The sequence below is a fragment of the Paroedura picta genome, chromosome 6 (assembly GCF_049243985.1).
Source record: "Paroedura picta isolate Pp20150507F chromosome 6, Ppicta_v3.0, whole genome shotgun sequence".
In the NCBI taxonomy this organism is placed as follows: Eukaryota; Metazoa; Chordata; class Lepidosauria; order Squamata; family Gekkonidae; genus Paroedura; species Paroedura picta.
Window position 1 is genome coordinate 63,384,408 of NC_135374.1, and position 6,476 is coordinate 63,390,883.

The following is a 6,476-nucleotide window of genomic DNA, read 5'->3' on the forward strand; positions in this document are numbered from 1 at the left end:
GTTTATTCTTCCTGCAACCCATCCCCAGCTTGCCTCCCATGCTGCTCTTGAAGGTTCCATGTCTCCCATGAGACATCTTTCAGGGAGATCAGTAGGCTTCTGGGATGAGGGGGCGGCAGGATTGTTCTGTTCCACTGACATAAGTGCCTTGCATGAACAGAAATTTACTCTGGATCCAATCCATTCTTTTTTCCTACTGAGCATATATGCACAAGAAGTTTCAGTTCTGACCTGAATGTGTGTAAGCAGAATGTGTACAAAAATGGTGCCATTTTGTACAAGAGCTTGCACAGCATTTTTACATTTGGACTATGCCTCCTCTACCTGCTCTCATCCCACCACGTCCCTCATCTGCTATGTGGCCTAATAAGGATTAGCACAGCTCTTCTGTGTAGCTAAGAAGTATTCTGAATCAGCAGATCTGAGCTCTGCCAAATATTCTGGTTAGATGGAAAACATTCTCTGGGTCTAATGATGCTTGTGTTTTAATTCCAGCACTATAATGGACACAAAGATCCTTTAGAGGTTTGCCAAGTCCATGCTGTGAGACAGCGCAGCTGAGTATTATGGGACAGCACGGCATTGACAAAGGACCCAGTTGGATAGCTGATACTACCATAAGCACTTTTCAAGTTCCTTATCTAAAGACAAGCATTTAGCCTTATGGATTCAAAGTATAAGGAACATCTGCTGTTGTACAGTGTTTTTTTATTTTTAAAGTTGTCTTCAAATAATATATTCTTATACCAAAAAAGGCTGCTGTAATTATTCTCTTTTGTAAGTTTTATATGTTTTGAAAAACTGATTCTGTTTGTTCTGTGCAGTCATATTGGAGATATTTGTAGTTTTTAAGACAATTGTTTTAGAAAGATTTATGTCATGTTGTATTAAAATAACAACAGTTAATCGCATTATGTCTATGTAGACATTAGGAGCCAGACTCTACCCTAGCTGATGTCTCCTGTCGCTTTGCTGAAGCCTCAGAAAAAAAAATCTTAACAGGTCATGTAGAAGAACCTTTGTCTTCCCTGGTCAGCAACCATTCCCTGAAAGACCCTCTGGGGAAAAGAATGGAAAATGGAGGACCAAGCCCTCAAGCCACCTCCTATAGTCTGCTGCCTTTTCTCATTGCCACAAATGTCACTCTGCCACATCTCTCTGGGGATAACTGAGGGGACAGATGGCAGTTCAGAATGGCATATATGGCTTAGGGCTTTCTTGTGGCCTTACCCCTCAGCACCTGAGATAATTTCAGCTGACCTGAAAAAGGCTCAAGGCACATTAAGCAGACCCTGTGCTGAGGCTTAGCAAGTTTGGACCTGTAAGCTACCTCAGCCTTTCTCAACTTTTTTATCGTTGAGAAACCCCTGAAACATTCTTCAGGCTTCAAGAAACCACAGAAGTGGCACAGTTGTTCAGATTCTCCTAGGAAGCATAGCTGTGGACATGCCCACCTGGGGCCCCTCCACTTTCTACCCCCTCCAAGCCCATCACTGGCCATTGGGGGAGGTCACTATGACCATATATGAAGAAGAAGAAGAAGAGTTGGTTCTTATATACCACTTTTCCCTACCTGAAGGAGGCTCAAAGCAGCTTACAGTCGCCTTCCCATTCCTCTCCCCACAACAGACACCCTGTGAGGTGGGTGGTGCTGAGAGAGCCCTGATATCACTGCTCGGTCAGAACAGCTTTATCAGTGCCGTGACGGGCCCAAGGTCACCCAGCTGGCTGCATGTGGGGGAGTGCAGAATCGAACCTGGCATGCCAGATTAGAAGTTCGCACTCCTAACCACTACAGCAAACTGGCTCTAAATAAACCAATAAATGTTTAACAAATTAAAAAATATTAAAAATTAATGAACTCTCACTCAATTGGGAAACTCTTCCAATGTAATCAAGAAACCCCAGGGTTTCACAAGACCCTGATTAAGAAAGCCTGAGCTACCTAAATGGGAAGCCACTACATGGAAACAAGCCACTCTTGGGAACTAAAGCAGGGTATGTGCAATAAATAACTAAAGTTGTAACAAAACTCTTTTGTTGTCATTTGGTATTTTCTACATCACTGTTAATTAATTTAGGATACATCCCATTTGCTTTAGGGGCATCTAAAATACTGAAGGTAGCCATATTAGTTTTTAGCAGCCAAACATCAGAGTGCTTTGCATGGTAATATAACGTACTTCTTTCTCTGATTCTTGGTAGCTGATCCACAGGAAGTAATGTTAGTCTTTAAAGTGCTACCAAACCTTTTATTGATGTGGCTAAATATTCTGCTAATTAAAATACTCTAAGTTGTGCTAAGTTTGTATAGAGATGAGTTGTTGGGAATTTGGCTAACTGGATTCTTTATATAACTAAAATTCCTACAATGAGCAGTATTAATGACAAGCCTGAGTGGTTCTTGATTCAATGATAGGCACATAACTCAGAGGTAGAGCACATGTTTTGTCTGCATAGAAGTTTAATCCCTTAAATAGCCAGTTAGAAGTATCTCTGGGTAACCAGGAATGGCCTTGGAGAATCAGAACACGCAAGTGAGATCAATGTGTCTCCATGTAGGGAAATTCTATATGTTTATGTTTGTGGTATTTATTTCAGCATTGTACAATGAGTGTCAGAAGAAATGTCAGTAACTGAATACATGCATCATTTCCTGGTTACACAATAGCAGCTGATACACTATGATACTTAATTATTGTTTCATACAGAAAGCCTAGCAAATAGACAGGAATTCAGGGCCAACTGTCAGCTCTTTTACATCGGGCAAGTAGAATTCAGACGCTCATGCTTCCTGCATCTTTTGGTTTCACAGTAAATCTTAAAGCCAGTGCCATTTCCCCTTTCTACCTAGTTCTTAATAGTATAGAACTGTGATATAGTCATGATAGTATTCAAGTACACATCAAAGACTATATGCATTGGGCCATTTGTTAGTCATGTGCACCTTCTGATGTATCCTATTGATGTATATGAAGCTTGGGCCTGCAGGCCCTGTTTTACCCTCCAAGGTTTTCCCAATACCTGCCACCATCTGGCCTTTGGGAAGAATTGCCCACAGGGAGGGTCAGGACTCCCAGCTTCCCTTCCAAGTTCTGAGGACTTGCCTCTGTATTTCCCTCTGTGCAGTACCTGGCCATCATGGGGACCATTTACTGCCTTGTGTACTCCTGGAGGAATAGCCATTTGCCAAATGACTGCCTTGCCCTGGTCCTCTTTTTAAAATAGCATGGCCAAGACAGCGGAGGCCTAAGTGGCACAGAGAACTACTGCCAGCATCAAAGTTATAAACTAATTAAAGAGAAAATGCTCTTACTTTTAGCATTGCACCAGATTGAACAAGGGATTCAAAAGAAATTGGCAAAATGAAATTTCTCTGTCCCTTTCTCCGCCCTATCAGATGTTAAAATATAGGACAGGCTCCTTTGGCTTAGGGACTTAGAGATCTCTACAGAGTTTCCATTACCCTGAAGTTAATGGTTGCCTCCTCCAGGCCTCAGTTAAGAGTTCTGTCTGCTTTGATGGAATCAGTACCAAAAAAAGAGAGCCCTTTCTCCTTGCACCTCTGAATTCTATCACCTCTCTTCCCCCCCCCCCCCCCGATCAGATCAGGCTAGGTGAGTCAGAGCAACTTTTCCTAACTATTCTTCCTGGAGTCTCTCTAGTATTTAACACCTCCAAAATCTCTGTTCCCTGCTTGAATAAGGGAGGGGGGGAGGAAATAGACTATCCAGGTAGGCATAATAGCATTTTTAAAGCAGTAGCTGATGTGATGTGGAAAGCCTTTGACTGAGTTCTTCCTTCCTGCCTGTTCTCTGCCTAAAAAGGGGAAACAAACCTTTTAAAACTCAGAGTTAAGGTTTTGCTCATTTAAAACGCCCCAAAAATGCATTTCTTCACAGAAATCATAAGGTGTATGGAGCTAGAGGAAGTCAGGAGTGTAATACGATGGGCATCAGAATCCCTGCAGGGAAACAAGTTCTACAAGCCATGGCTGAGGTGGTCTCTAGTGTGGACTTGGTTTTCATATTTCTCATGACTGCTCTGACTTGGATGGCCCAGTCTAGCCTGATTTTATCATATTTTGGAAGTTAAGCAAGGATGGTTCTGGTAATATTTGGCTGAGAGACCACCAAGGAATGCCAGGATTGCGACCCAGAGCCAGTCAATGACAAACCATCTCTGTTTGTCTCCTGCCTTGAAAGCCCCATGGGAGTCAACATTGTTGGCTCAAACTTGAAGACCCTTTACACATTTCTCATGATGTGGTATTAGTCAGTGTCTGTATTCTGGGTTTACATTGTTTCAGGTGGTGTTGGAAACTATGAACATTCTGGAAAACTAGATTGCAAGTATATTATACACAGCAGAACCTGCATTAGCCTACCGCAAAGTGCCTGGCAACAAAGAGGTGTAAAAGGGCTGAAGAAGCCCACCTAAGCAGGTTGGACTGAGAAAGAGGCTGTCTCCCTGCTCCCTTTTCTGGAAGGAGAAGTGGTTGTCAAGTTACAATTAAGACTGCTGGAAACCTAATTGTTGCAGTGAGCCTCTGGTTTGTCAGGCAAGCCAGGAAATGGCTGAGGGTGTTAACGTTTGACATAATTAGGTTGGCAGACTCTCGTGACAGGGTTTCACTATAACCAAAGATGGAATGAGATCAAGGTTTTGTCTAGACAGAGTAGAAAAAGCAAGAGACCTCTTGTGCGTGCTGTCTGCAATTCTCAGCGATAGGTGCACAACTTATAAGACCCCTTGGATTTGATGGTCTGACATCAGTGTAAGAAGCAACCACTCTGTGTTCCCATCCTAAATGTAAATTTTAAGAATGCATGGTAATTTCTGCAGAGGGTTGTCTTGCACTGTTCTTTAGGTAAGACTATAAATATAGAGTGGCACACAAGGAAGGCGCTGTGCTAACAGAGCTCATGTTTGAAAAGCACGTGTACCCAAGCCATATGTTGGCAATCTGTAAAGTTGTGTTTGAAAAAGAAATGTGTAGGAGGGAAGCCAGACTTTCTTCCACACAAAACAGGAACTATCTTGCTCAACTCAGGCTTCCCTTTCCAAAAGACCTCAGTGACTAATGCTTGGTGCTCTAGCACTGATTAATGACCTTGTCAGTTTAACTGCGGCAAGACACTTTTGGAATTGCAAACTTTCACTCATTCCTGTCCTTATCTGCATATGTTAAAGCTTTTCATTAGTGATACCTCAGTGACACATTTTGGTGGATTTGCAGCTATATCCCATCTTCACCCATTCCTGCTCATCGCCAATATTGTGCTAGTTGTTTTGCACTTCACATGTGCTATAAACCCATCTTAGGATGCTTCATCCTCTCTGCCACTGCCTGGCCCCTTGGAGAAAAGGGGTTGCCAAAAGATATCTGGAGTCTTGTCACTTTGCTATTAAGTCCTCTAAACAATTGTAATTTATTTTTCACACTGAAATAAACTTAATAGAATTTTAAAAATATTTTAAATGTTTTTATACCTTTTGTCCACTGTCTCTAGATTCTTTCTATTGTGCTCCATCTCAGCTAAATCTGCCTTTGGTGGTATTTTTCTGTGTGTGGGGAGATTATGCAGTTAGAATTGACACACTTTTCTTTAGATCATGGCTATTATAAATTTATGGTGGTAAAATGTTCCTGGTTTTTCCAGCAAGGAAGCATGCATCTGCACAAACATACAGCAACCCTCTGAGCACCAGGTATTTTACATCTCTAGAAGCTGATACTATCAGAACCGCCTCTCCAATATGAAATTGTTTGTGTTGGTTCCTTAGGACACTAAAATATTGTAGCAGCTTTCCTGAAGATTGGTTTATTGGGAAACTTTTAAAAAATGTAAACAGGTACGTAGCTTTTAGCTGTAAAAAGTCATGTAACCTATCACTCCACTCACCAGAGGAGCTTGCAAAGTTCAGACTTTGCTGACAGGAGTGAGTGCACATCAGCTCATGATTCCAGCTCACATTGAAGAACGTTTTGAACAAAGATGTTCTGATCCAGCAAAAGTGTTTTGAACACAAAAGAAGTTTTCAGAGAAAACCTTTCTGTTCTCAGTTTTGCTTCCCCACATTTTTTATTTAAAGAAAGGATTTTTTATGCAGCTGCACAATTATAAGTATGATGTGCTTTCTAAACTAATATGCTATTCCTGGTTATTGTAAGGTACATTTTAAAATACTAAGAGGACAGAGCAAACCTAAAAGAATCATAGAATAAAATGAATAAGACAGGACTTATTTACTTTATTTCTACTGTATTTACAATCTGCCAATCTAGTTTTCAATCACAGGGGAGAGACAGTCCCAGCCACCTTACAGTCACCCCCTGGTCACCGCCTTCTGTCTGAATTGCAGGTTCAAACTAAAGCTTCTTACAGTAGGCTGGTTAACGTTGTCATACAGTGGCTCCATTCAGACATTAGCATTCCATCTCAATAGTAGCTTGGAATGATAAACACATCCCT

The 6,476-nt window shown here is 41.6% G+C and overlaps 1 protein-coding gene across 9 annotated transcripts in view; it reads left to right on the forward strand.

Annotated features, from left to right (window-relative positions):
* PDE9A (phosphodiesterase 9A) overlaps positions 1-5,576 on the forward strand; it is a 94,277-nt gene extending 88,701 nt beyond the window's left edge. For 7 of the 9 annotated variants that reach the window (XM_077342798.1, XM_077342796.1, XM_077342795.1 and 4 more), the window contains one exon: positions 496-5,575. The gene's annotated coding sequence lies outside the window, so the exon portion shown is untranslated. Of the gene's footprint in view, positions 1-495 lie in introns of all 9 variants that reach the window. The other 2 variants (XM_077342791.1, XM_077342792.1) reach the window with 1 other exon arrangement.
* Positions 5,577-6,476: the final 900 nt, after the last annotated feature.